We start from the raw sequence: 14,319 nt of genomic DNA on the forward strand, positions 1-14,319 counted from the left end.
TTTTGGAAGGCTTGCATACAGTAAGCCATTTCAAATGAATATCGGTTGCAGCAGCTAAGCTTAGGTGAAAGGACTAGTACGGGATAACCTCGTGCGGATAACTGAATCAAATAAGTCTTTGGGTTCAAGACCACAGATTATGCCGTGTTACTCTATTTACCACAGTCATTTCGATTGGTTCTCTTCAGAGGATTGTCCACCCGAGCTCTCTTTGTTGACAGGGTATTAGTACAACTTGACAGTTAACATTTTCCACTGGCAGGTTGAACTTGAACAGGGAGAACAAATTATGCTCCCTCGAGGCGCAAGAGAAACAAACGTCTGCTCAGGCAGTGCGTCGTTTCCCTTTTGGATCAAGCCTCACACAACTGGATAGCAAGAGGTGTCACAGATGTTGCTTGATAGCAACGGTTTTGCCTCACCAGCCATACACCCTTTTGGCATGCAGCACATCTTGATGCTACAAGTGGTCTTTCATAAAGGGTTTTTTCATCCTTCCGGACAGTTAAGTCCAGATCCAAGACATACAATATTCTATCGTCAAGCCAGTCGCTGGAGGCTGAAGTGTGTCCAGATTTACGATGATACGTTAATAGTTGGTAGAGCACCTGCCAGCGAAAGGCAAAGGTTCTGGGTTCGAGTCCCTATCCGGCACACAGTTTTAATCTGCCAGAACGTTTCACATCAACGTAGACTCCACTGAAGAGTGAAAATTTCATTCTGGAAACATTCCCGAGGCTGTGTCTGTGCAATATCCTTTCTTCCAGAAGTGCTAGTCCTGCAAGTTTTACAAGTAAACGTCTTTGAAGTTTGGTAGGTAGGAGATGAGGTTCTGGCGGAGGTGAAGTTGTGAGGACGGGCCGTGAGTATTGCTTGGGCAGCTCAGTTGGTACAGCACTTCCATGCGAAAGGCAAAGACCCCTTACTTATATTATATTTATCGCGAATCTCTCCCCCAGCACAAAGTCTCAAGCGCCTAGAGAAAAGTCGCAGGTGTCTCCTATATATAAGATTGCAGTCAAATGTCCTTAACATTCTTTTGCCGCATAATTCCTGAACAAATTCTCACTTCAGATACAATAAATTTCCATGAGACCAGATACCAGTACGATTTTAGAAAACATCGCTCGGGTGAAGCTCAACTTGCCCTTTTCTCACATGATATCCTGCGAACTATGGATGAAGCAACACGATGCCCCAGTCCGACTGTTAACAGAGGTACGAGTATACGAAGTAGATTTCCAAAAATGTGAGTGGCTCGAGGGCTTCTTAAGCAACAGAACCCAATACGTTGCCTCGACGGTCAGTGTTCATCAGAAAAAAGGGTACCGTCAGGACTGCGCCAGGACACGAGAGAAGTGTGAGGTACTGCTGTTGTTTTCTATATACATAATGATCTGGTGGACAGGATGAGCAGCAATCTGCGGCTGTTTGCTGACACTTTGTTGTACGGGGACGTACCGTCGTTGGTTGGCTGTTGGAGGATGCAGGATGATAGACAAACAAAAATTCTAGTTGGTGTGATGAATGACAGCTGGATATAAACGTAGAAAAGTATAAGTTAATGCAGATGTGTAGGAGAGGTGTAACCTCCCCACAAAATTTATTAATTAAAAAATATGAACCAAGTGTAACCTCCCCACGGAAATAAGAATTAAATAAATTTTAAATATTGTAAGCACTGAACAGTGCAGAAATGCATTCACATTTAATGTACCCACAAAATTCTTTTCTCATTTAATGTTAAGTTCGAAACAGAAAAATTCCTAAACCCAAAAATAAAAAAAATTCAGTAACCTGGTAAATTTTATGACGACAGCAGCGCTGCGCCACGGCCCTGTACTCTGAATAAAAAAAGCAAAAATTCTTACCTCAATAAAAACTGCGAATATATCTGCTCTTACATAAAATTTTTTTGGCACAGCTCCGTGCAATGCTGGCATATGCTTTGTGATTCATGAAAGGAAAGATAATCCATTGAATAAAATCTTTAAATTGAAATGAATGCTCTTTTTTTTAAAAAAATTACTTTATATTATAAAAATTATTATTGGGGCTCTTTTTTAAAAGAAATTGGATGACAGTTAACATACATTACTAGATATGCACTAAGCTGCTTCTTTACCTTCTACAATAATACTCATCCTCCAGAGTCCCGACCAGAGCAGACTGCAGACAAGCGCAGACACGCGCACACTACTAGTGACTCACGCAGACTACTGCGGACTACTAACTACATACTGCTCTCTGGTCAGAGACTCTCTTAAGTCTTGCCTGTTGCAGGCAGCGCATATATCACATACCTCTTACAGAGGCAATGCCGTAATGTTTAGATACAGCATTCGTAGTGTGCTACTTGACACAGCCACTTCGATTAAATACCTAGGCTTAACGTTGTATATGAAATGGAACGAGCCTGTAAGGCGAATGAGGGAAGGCGAATGGGCGAATTTGGTTTATTGGGAGAGTCTTAGGAAAGTGTGGTTCATCGCAAAGGAGAAGGCATATAGAATACTATGCGACCCATTCTTCAGTGCAGGAAGACATCGAAGGAATTCAGAGGCGGGTTGCTAGATTTGTTACTGGTAGGTTCGATCCACAGGCAAGCTTCGGGAACTCAAGTGGGAACATCTGGAGGGAAGGGGCTTTCTCTTCAAGGAACGCTGATGAGAAAATTCAGAGAACAGGCATTTGAAACTGACTGCAGAACGATTCTACTACCGTCAACGTTTATTTGGCGTAAGAACCATGAACATTCCTCTTACGGAGGAACGAAGATAATCGTTTTTCACTCACTCTATTTGCTAGTGGGACATGAAGGACAAATTATTAGTAACGGTACGAGGCAATCAACACCATGCACCGTACGGTGGCCTGCGTATTTTGTACGAGTATATAAACGTATTCTCCCAGACAAAATATAAGAAAGTCCTCACATTTATGTATGGTATCTTTTCATCTATTAATAACAGAGATATCAGTATCCACTTCTTTCTTCAGATGCAACAGTGTTAACTTCCGCAGCTAATCTTGTAGACATAGAAGATTGGAATTCAATGGAGTTCAATCTGCAAAATCCGGGGAGATCGGAGGATTTACAGTATGTAGAAATTAGTCTTTATCTGCTCGAACGTCAATCTAGCAGTCGTCTTCTGCCAATGTTTATAATTTCATACGTCGCGTCTCATAAGGAGAACACGGAATACAGCACCGTTACTGCAGTTCCTCTCTGCCCATTCAAATTAGTATCGCAACATACCGTAGTATCTCCATATGGTGAAAGGAAAACGCTTCTTCGGTTGCATAAATCGCCGTAAGTATTCAAATGCTCTGCTGAAAGACCTGCCAAAAGAAAAAAAAAAAGGATCGAAAGGCAAGGCTAGCGAGCCAGCCAACCTGGATTTGGGTTTCAGGTGGTTTCCTACATCCCTTTAGGTAAATACCGAGCTGGCACCCACGTCCCACCTCAAATAAACGCTGTACAAACATTTAGACCACTTGAACGGGAGATTTATTCTAGGCACAGACATTCCGTCCTGTAGTATGAATAAGAGATTGTTGACGATAGATGTTTAATCTCTTTAAACCCCTAATCACCATCATCATATATCGTTCCCTGTCCACTATAATAATGGTCGTTATTGGTGGAGAAGAACTATGAAGTGTACAGACTCTTATAGGCCTCATGTTTTAGTAAAAGTGGACACATCTGCCTATTGACATTAAGCTACTCGTGAAGCATAAGCAATGTTGGGTGATAATTGTAAAAAGCTGTAAACTATTTCATTAACTTGCGTTATGATTTCTCAACACAATAGTGACGGGTGTAAGAGACCTCCTCACATGCTAATAACTACAAGAAGCAATGAACAGGTTGACTGAGAAACTCCAATTATGACAACAGAGTTCTATGGAAAAGCAGATGCATTACAAAAGACGACACTTAATATTTAAAACTGAAGTCAGGTGCTACTTTCAAGCGAGCGAGTTTTCGTTGTTTTTATGGCGCTGTACTCGTTTACGGCAGGAACACAGTTCAAATCCCTGTCCTACCATAGTGAATTTCAATTTTCCCACCCAACATTGTCCAACTGAGCTAGTGCTCCATCTCCTATAATGTCGATGCTGATACCACATTAAACTCTTGCATTTATTTCCTTCTATCTTCAAGATTTTGTAATTTCATGTAAGTATTTTTGTTCCGACTACATCTGTTCAGAGCACACATGCCTATGGTTTACTGAGAGAACCTGTTCATAGTCCGGCTGTTGAGGTATGTAGAGCAGCAGTGTCAGTTGGTGCCTTCGTCGACCTTTTCCTGGAAATGGCTGTCTCACCTCCAGAACAGCAGCTTTCTCCGGCTGCCCGTCCACTCCCTATTTTCGAAGGTTTACGACCCAGCTCTTTGATCTCATGGTGGCGACACTTGCATCCATCCTCTCAAATAGTTTCCATCACTCTCTCTCTCTCTCTCTCTCTCTCTCTCTCTCTCCCTCTCTCTCCCTCCGTCCTGCATACACACTCTTCTCATTCTGTAGTTTGAAACTTTCTCGTCTGCCGTACGATAAACAACTAAGGTAGTCATCAACAGAGCATGTATATTTCCAGAAGTGGCAGATAATTGACTTACAGTTACAAAGCTGAGCATTCCAACTCTCATCGGTATCCATTATCCAGGGATTAGTAATCTTTAAAAATTGTGGGAGAGACTTCACTATCGAAAGGCGTTGCACGTGAATGTCATGTGCTAGTGTTCGAATTCTTACTTGGTAGTCATTCTTAACTTGTCACATGCTGTCAACACAGCGTATAACCCCACCAAGGATAAATAGAATTCCTCTCAAGACCAGCGAGAATGATATAGTTAGAGAAATGACCAGCAATGGCCCAATATTTTTAAAAAATGGCTCTGAGTATTATGGGACTTAACATCTGAGGTCATCAGTCCCCTAGACTTAGAACTACTTAAACCTAACTAACCTAAGGACATCACACACATCCATGCCCGAGGCAGGATTCGAACCTGCGACCGTAGCAGTCACGCGGTTCCAGACTGTAACGCCTAGAACCGCTCGGCCACACTGGCCGGCCCCAATATTTTTAAAGAAGATATCAGATAGAGAGAGAGACAGACAGACCAATTAGTACCAGTGTTATGCCACGCTACTTAGTCGATCGGCAGAAAAGGATCGCTCACAGGAAACTGGGTTATTACGTCGAAAAGTCCCGCGGCCTCACGAAGTACACTATGTGATCAAAAGTATCCGGACACCTGGCTGAAAATGACTTACAAGTTCGTGCCGCCCTCCATCGGTATTGCTGGAATTCAATATGGTGTTGCCCCACCCTTAGTCTTGATGACAGCTTCCACTCTCGCAGGCATACATTCAATCAGGTGCTGGAAGATTTCTAGTGGAATGGCAGCCCATTCTTCACGGAGTGCTGGATTGAGGAGAGGTATCGATGTCTGTCGGTGAGGCCTGCACGAAGTCGGCGTTCCGAAACATCCCGAAGGCCTTCTATAGGCTACAAACCAGGACTCTGTGCGGGCCAGTCCGTTACAAAGATGTTACTGTCGTGTAATCACTCCGCCACAGGCCGTGCATTATGAACAGGTGCTCGATTGTATTGACAGATGCAGTCGCCATCAAACAATTGCTCTTCAACAGTGGGAAGCAAGAACGTGCTTAAAACATCGATCTAGGCCTGTGCTGTGCCACGCAAAACAACAAGGGGTGAAAGCCCTCTCCATGAAAAACACTACCACACTATAATACCAACGCCTTCGAATTTTACTGTTGGCACTACAATCTGCGGAACTCTCGCGTACGGACGTATGACACAAGTGACACCCAATCACCTGATCGCGTTCGAAGTCCGTGTAGTCCACGGAGAGCCCCATTCTGCTCTCTCACGATGTCTAATGAATACTGAGGTCGCTGATATGGATTACCTGGCAGTAGGTGACAGCACAATGCACCTAATATGAAAAACGTTCGTTTTTGGGGGTGTCCGAATACTTTTATGCACATAGTGTACAATCGGGAAAAAAGTTGAAGCATAATACTGATAATCACCGCTCTGCTCAGACTGGGGCATGAGTGGAAAAAACTGTAACGTTATTTTAATATCTTCATTTTTCAACAGTTGCCTTACTGATAGTCCGCAGCTCGTGGTCGTGCGGTAGCGTTCTCGCTTCCCACGCCCGGGTTTCCGGGTTCGATTCCCGGCGGGGTCAGTGATTTTCTCTGCCTCGTGATGACTGGGTGTTGTGTGATGTCCTTAGGTTAGTTAGGTTTAAGTAGTTCTAAGTTCTAGGGGACTGATGACCATAGCTGTTAAGTCCCATAGTGCTCAGAGCCATTTGAACCTTACTGATATCAGCATTAGCCCTGCACTGTTAATCTGCCTGGTTCAAATACACTCGCGGGAATTTGGCCTGGAATCTCATTGAATGGAGTAGAATTGTCTTCAGTGATGAGTCCCGCTTCGAAATGAGCCCCGAAGACCAACGAAGAGGTGTCTGGAGACGCCCTGGACAGCTATGGAGTACTAGCCTGACTCTCGCTCGTCACACGGCCCGCCAGCCGGCGGTGATGATCTGGGGAGCCATTTCTTTTCGTAGCAGGACCTCTTTGGTGGCATCCGCAGAACCCTTACAGCACACCGTTATGTCGACGACGTTCTATGCCCCGTTTTGTTGGCCTTAATGGCAAGGCACCCTGGGTTTACATTTCAGCAAGATAGTGCCCGCCCGCACTTGGTGTCAGTTTCTACTGCCTGTCTTCGTGCTTGCCATACCCTACATTGGCCAGGAAGGGCGCCCCAATTGAGAACGTCTGGAGCATTGGGGGTACGGCTCTCCAACTAGCTCGGGAGTTTGACAATCTACATCTACATCTACATGGTTACTCTGCAATCCAAACTTAAGGCCTGGCAGAGGGTTCATCGAACCATTTTCGTACTACTTCTCTACCACTCCACTCTCGAGTGGCGCGTGGGAAAAAGGAACACCTAAATCTTTCCGTTCGAGCTCTGATTTCCCTTATTTTATTATGATGATCATTTCTCCCTACGTAGGTGGGTGTCAACGAAATATTTTCGCATTCGGAAGAGAAAGTTGCTGATTGAAATTTCGTAAATAGATCTCTTCAGTGACTGCCACCCCAACTCGCGTATCATATCAAAGACACTCTCACCCCTATTGTGCGATAACACGAAACGAGCTGCCCTTCTATGCACTTTTTCGATGTCCAAATGGTTCAAATGGCACTGAGCACTATGGGACTTAACATCTGAGGTCATCAGTCCTCTAGAACTTAGAACTACTTAAACCTAACTAACCTAAGGACAGCACACACACCCATGGCCTTTCGATGTCCTCCGTCAATTCTACCTGGTAAGGATCCCATACCGCGCAGCAATATTCCAGCAGAGGACGGACAAGTGTAATGTAGGCTGTCTCTTTAGTGGCTTTGTCGCATCTTCTAAGTGTTCTTCCAACAAAGCGCAGTCTTTGTTTCGCCTTCCCCACAATATTATCTATGTAGTCTTTCCAATTTAAGTTGCTCGTAATTGTAATTACTAGGTATTTAGTCGAATTGACAGCCTTAGATTTGTGCGATTTATCGTATACCCAAAATTTATACGATTTCTTTTAGTACCCATGTGATTGACCTCGTACTTTTCTTTGTTTAGTGCCAATTGCCACTTTTCGCATCATACAGAAATTCTCTCTAGATCATTTTGTAATGGGAATTGATCGTCTGATGATTTTACTAGACTGTACATTACAGCGTCATCTGCAAACAATCTAAGGGGGCTGCTCAGATTATCACCTAGCTAGATCATTTATGTAAATCAAGAACAACAGAGGGCCTAAGACACTACCTTGCGAAACGCCAGATATCACTTCTGTTCCACTCTATGATTTACCGTCTATCACTACGAACTGTGACCTCTCTGAGAGGAAATCACGAATCCAGTCGCTCAACTGAGACGATACTCCATATGCACGCAATTTGATTAACAGTCGCTTGTGAGGAACGGTATCAAAAGGCTTCTGGAAATCTAACGTGCCAGCTGGACAGAATTTGGCACGATATCCCTCAGGAGGGCATCTAACAACTCTATCGATGAATGCAAACTCGAATAATTGCTTACATAAAGTCCAGAAGTGGATCAACGCGTTACTGACTTGCTCAATTTGTGAATCTCTTTGCGTGAATAAACCATTCAATTTTTTAGAAATTATAATCATTTGTTTGTCGGTATATGTACCTCACATCTATCGACTTCCATTCCACTCGGAAAATTCTATCGTGGTGCGTCTCTTTTTTTTCTTGTCTTGTGGTGCAAGCAGTTTGGATCGGAGTTGGTTCTATGATTTCTTGGGGTGTGTTTCGTATAGTGACTTGGGCCCACTCATTCATGTTACCGTGAACCAGGTTGTGAACTTTCTCGGTGACCAAGAGGTCACCTCTCCTCTACGTCTTCATGATAGGAATGCATTGGAGACTCTTATCTTCTAAGATTACGACAGCAGTGTTCATACGGCTGCCGGAATACGTTCCTGGTTTGATGAACGCTGAGATACCCTATTGCACTGACCAGCTTAACCACCCAAACTGTAGTAATCAGCATTCCCGCAATTTGGTAGCTCTATGTGCTGGAGTCTGTGTTACACTTTATTAACGTCATGCCTCTTAGGAGTGAACTAATTTTTTTCCCGGTATGTTTCTTATTCGGCTGATAGTGCGTATTTGACATATCTGTCGTCCCTGTTAACATCACAAAAAATAAGAGTGCTCGTTTCTTTAAGCTAATGGCTATTATTTTCCCCGAGGTCAATCGAGGATATTAACAATCGACAAGAATCAAACTGTGTTCTCGTGTCTTTAAATTCATATTTTTAATCAAACATTATCATTTTTGAATTTGGAAACTTTTTCAGCTGGATCAGATTTCATATTATGTTGGAAATTCCACTAAAATTTACCAAATGCTTCATTTGAGAAGAAAAAGTACTGTGAAAAGTACGTTCAAGAAACTAAAACATGTTTACTGTGCTGAATGTCGGAAGGATTAGCATACATTAGCACCGAGAACTTGCAATAACAAAATGATTGAAATTTCTCATAATTTATGATTGAGAGGCGTCATCTGTATTTCCTCTGGACAAACTTTTAATAGTCAAGATCGCATTCAATACTATTTATCCGTGATTACCGGTTTCAATAGTTAAGACAGTCATCTTCTGATTTTTTAGAATCATGCCCTTATACGTCCTGTTCCACTATATCTGTATTACATGAGTCATGTTGACGTTATAGTGGATAGTATGCAGCGCATTCCACACAGGTCTGTTAAAAATGCAAACAAATTATCACACATAGAAACAATATGGTAACACGAAGTGCTTTTTAACTGTGACGTTGAATGAATTGTGTTGGCAGCCGAGTTCATTCGTGGAAAAGAGGTCTCCGGAGAAGTGGAAGAGTCTTTAGCGACGGTTGACAGGCTCTCCAACTCATCCCAGACAGGTACTGTAAGATTCAACTCCGCAGATCTCCCTGATAGATCAGTGGTACAGATAACTCCACACTGACAAATTTTTCTGCCACAGTAACTCGTCCACGAAGCCGAAGCCTGGACTGGATGTGCAACAGAGAGGTGACACATACGTTTACAGTACCTCATTTCTCTATCTCTGAGCATTAACACTATTTCTTTGACAAGCTCTATAATCCCGTTCTACATACACCTTCCCAGATAGCGACCCAACCTTCACCAATTGATGCTTCTCTTGAAGTACCTTTTATTGTACCGGCTACCACATTTCGTCCAGGTGGACATGACACGAGAATTATACTGGAAACCCAGGCAAGTTCAATCGCGACGTTGCCCACTCACGTTGAAACCCTCCCTGTAATCCGGAATTGAGACACAGACTGTCAAAGTCAGACAAACAGAGGAATTGCTCTGAACCTTCGCTATACTTTTGTGGGAGACACGCAATTCCTATGGCAACTGAAAACTACGTAAACAATTCCCTTGCTGGCATTGTTGGTTTTCTAGTGCGGCTTAGGACCATAAAGGCTATATAGTTTGTTTTACCCGGTATCGGGTCCGAGGCGTCGGTTCCAATTTTCTGTTGTGTGAGCTAATGGTCCGACTAAGTAATGGGGTCCCAGTATCAGATGGTTGGACGGCCGGACCTCTCGAATTAGCCGATCGACCAAACTCCTGTCACTTCTGTCTGTCGATCATCATATTTGCAATCTCTGCAACTCAGAAACGTGACAAAGAGAGACGGGAAGTAGGGTAACACTACTGGCTGCACATAGTATAGACATCATAACTGGTTGTTATACTTGGATACTGCTCAGCTGTTTAGATCAGTAACTAAAGGATTGATAGGGGAAACAGAATATCCGAAGAAGAACAGCACGTTTCCTAGAAGTTCCAACCAATGTATTGTTTCATGCTGAATAAACACTCTAAGGCCAAAAAGAAGAAAAAAGGAATCATCCGAATGAGACCGAAATCGGAAAATGTGGTGTACGTGTACAGACAAACAAATGATTACAATTTTAGAAAAAAATTGATGATTTATTGAAAAGAAAGAGCTTCACAAATTTAGCATGCCAGTAACACACTGGTCCACCACTGATCCCTATAAACTATAACTAAACTCCTCCCGAGCAGGCCATGAAGGCTCAACGGTACCGACCGGCCGCCGTGTCATCCTCAGCGCACAGGCATCACTGGATGCGGATATGGAGGGGCACGTGGTCAGCACACTGCACTCCCGGCCGTATGTCAGTTTACGAGACCGGAGCCGCTACTTCTCAATGAAGTAGCTCCTCAGTTTGCCTCACAAGGACTGAGTGCACCCCGCTTGCCAACAGCGCTCTGCAGACCGGATGGTCGCCCATCCAAGTGCTAGCCCAGCCCGACAGCGCTTAACTTCGGTGATCTGACGGGAACCGGCGTTACCACTGCGGCAAGGTCGTTGGCCCTCTGACACCTATGCAATGAGTGACTCGGCTTGGCATCGATTGATAGAGTTGTTGGATGTCCTCCTGAGGGATAGCATGCCACATTTTGCCTAACTGGCTCGTCAGATCTTCAAAATCCTGAGATGGCTGGAGGGCCCTGCCCATAATGCTCCAAACTTTCTCATTTGGGGTGAGATACGGCGATCTTGTTGGACAAGATAGGATTTGGAAAGCACGAAGACAAACAGTAGAAACTCTCTCCGTGTGCGGGTGGGCATTACCTTGCTGAAATTTAAGCCCAGGATGGGTTTCCATGAAGGCCAAAAATACGGGATATAGAGCATCGACGGTGTATGGGCGCCGCAAATGACAACCAAGTACTGCCATAAAAAGGAATGGCACCCTGGACCATAACTCCTGGTTGTCGGGCAGTATGGCGGCGACAGTTAGGTTGGCACCCCACCATTGTCTGAGGCATCCCCAACACGTCTTCGCTAGTCATTGGGGCTCAGTTCGCAGTGGGACTCATCACTCAATTCAATTCTACCCCAGTCAATAAGATTCCAGGGCGAAGACGTGTATCGAGACGCACCGGACAGCGGTGGGATACGAACCTGGCTGTTTTCCTCCACATGGCCTGACAATCAGCAGTGTCGGGCGCCATTAATTTTCATAGGAGGATCCCATTTGCTCACATCCGCGGCATCCTTACAGCACAGCGATGCGTCGACGATATTTTACACCTCGTTTTGTTGCCGTTCATGTCAAGGCATCCTGGGCTTACATTTCACAAAACAATGCCTCCTCGCAGAGGCGAGATTTCTACTGTTTGTCTTCGTGCTTGCCAAACCGTGCATTGACCAGCAAGGTCGCTGGCTCTTTTTTCAGTTGAGTACTTTTGGAACATTACGGGCAGGGATCTTCGGTATTTTTATGATCTAACATGCCAACCGGACAGAATTTTGCACGATTTCCCCCAGGAGGACATCAAACAATTGTATGAATCAGTGCCAAACCAAATAACTGCTTGCATAAGGGCCAGAGGTGGACCATCGCGTTATTGACTTGCTCAATTTGTGATGCATTTTCTGTTGAATAAATCAGACAATTTTCTGAAATTGTAATGATTTGTTTGTCTGTACATGTACATCACTTTCACCGACTTCTGTCCCATGCAGATAATGCCTTCGTGGTGCTACGTACCTTTTGTGCTGGAGTGTATCTCCCAATAAGACCATGAAGGTAAAATGGGAGAGATTCGATTTCACACATAGGTTTTCTAACAATCGTTCTTCCGGCTCACCATTCGCAACTGAAACAGGAAAGAGGGATGTGATGATGGTAGACTATTTCCGCAACACGCCGTAAGGTGGCGCTCGGGTGTTGATGTAGATGCATATCCAAATTGTTTTCCTTGATTTCAATAATACCAATAACAGCAATGATAATAATTCCTCAAAACGTTGGACATTCAAGATTTCTCTTAAGTCGTCCTGGATGCCAGACAAAGATAACAAATCTTGTTGGAATTTTCCAGAGATCAGTGAATCCTATTCACGTGGTAGATTCACACATTAAAATGCATGTCACTTTACGAAATCCTAAATGTCAAGGTATTACTTCAACGCAGGAATCTTTGGATGAAAATTAGCAAAAGAATCCGAATTTTTTTCGTATTACTGCGCCAAGAAAAATGAACATGGTTATTAATTTGTGGCAGTTTTGGTGCTATTTAATAAACCTGAAGTGATATTACATCATCACTAACGCATCTACAGAAAATCTTAAGTTTTTTATAGTTTACTTCAGTTTATGCACAGAAGACGAAGAAACAATGCACCTATAAGGGATCTTCAAATGGAAACGAGACAGACAGGAAATAAACAAGTAAGCTGTTTATTATTTCAAAAGTAATCGTCATAACTGCTAATACCTTTATCCCACTGTGAGGCAAGACAGTCGATGCCTTCATGAAAAAATGTCTGCAGTTGTCTCCGCATGATTGTACCCAGGTATGCACCTCTTCGTGCGAAACAAATCGACGGCCACGAATATCCTTCTTCAGGGCACCAAAAATACCTGGGGAGACATCGGGACTCTGTGGAGGATTTGTAAAGGCTTCCCAGCGAGGCTGCTGCAGCGTAGCCGAATAACGTGGACAACACGTAGGCGAGAATTATCCCAGAACAGAATGATGCCGGTCGTGAACAACGTCCGTCAACACGTGTCCACGTGGACGCTCAGCAAAAACTGAAGCACGTCATCAAATCCAAGGGCCCAGGAATGTTGAGGAATGGCATCATTCTGCTGCAGGATAATCCCCGCCCATACGTTGAAAAGGCTGTTTCGATTACGCTGCAGAAGTTTCGCTGGGGAGCCCTTACCCATCCTTCATACAGTCCAGATCGCTCCCCATGAGATTTCCATATTTTAGTTGCCCACATTCGTGGCTGTCGATTTGCTTCGGACGAGGAGCTGCAAGCCTGGGTATTATCATGGTTTTGTATGTAACTGTGAACATTTTTCCACGAAGACATTACGTCTCTTCTCACAATGGAACAGATGTACTAACATTTATTTCGATTACTTCTGAAGTAATAAACAGTTTCTTTTCTTTTTTCCCATCTGTCTCGTTTTCACTTGACTTCCCATTGTATAATGAAATAAGAAAACTGTTTCCGCGTCAACTAACATTGGCTCCAGTAAATCGCAGTGTGCGCAGAGTAGACTCAATTTTGCGTCCGATGATAATTGTAACGTCTCCGTTGTAGGGTCCGACAAATCCAGCCGCGTTTAGGTCGCCTATGCACTAATATCACTTCTGTTGAGAAGTGGCTGCTCCTGGTGGAAAATTGTGCTCGTCAATGACGAAAATTTCCTGCGTCTCACAAACGTCACCAAAGTACCGACAAAAAAAAGTGACTTGTGGTGCATTCAGTACGACTGAGCCTGCGGTGCGCGTCTCACGTGATACAAGGTGATCAACAGTTCTGTTGTGCAAAATAAACTTCAAACGGTGTCTTTCTGGTATTAGTTTTTGAAGTTCACCAAATCATTATATTCTGATAGCACTTAAAATGAAACACAAGTGAGACAATACGGGTCCAAAAAAATGGCTCTGAGCACTATGGGACTTGACATCTATGGTCATCGGTCACCTAGAACTTAGAACTACTTAAACCTAATTAACCTAAGGACATCACACAACACCCAGTCATCACGAGGCAGAGAAAATCTCTGACCCCGCCGGGAATCGAACCCGGGAACCCGGGCACAATACGGGTCCAGTGCGATTTTTCTCGTTATCTTAGAATCTCTT

At 43.8% G+C, this 14,319-nt stretch overlaps 1 protein-coding gene and 1 pseudogene across 2 annotated transcripts in view; one reads left to right on the top strand and one right to left on the bottom strand.

Annotated features, from left to right (window-relative positions):
• The window catches only part of LOC124712032, a 157,316-nt gene that overhangs the window by 19,805 nt on the left and 123,192 nt on the right, over positions 1–14,319 (top strand). The gene's annotated exons all lie outside the window — the stretch shown is intronic.
• On the bottom strand, positions 10,902–11,019 carry LOC124712873 (annotated as a pseudogene).

Source organism: Schistocerca piceifrons, chromosome 8 (assembly GCF_021461385.2).
Source record: "Schistocerca piceifrons isolate TAMUIC-IGC-003096 chromosome 8, iqSchPice1.1, whole genome shotgun sequence".
Classification (NCBI taxonomy): Eukaryota; Metazoa; Arthropoda; class Insecta; order Orthoptera; family Acrididae; genus Schistocerca; species Schistocerca piceifrons.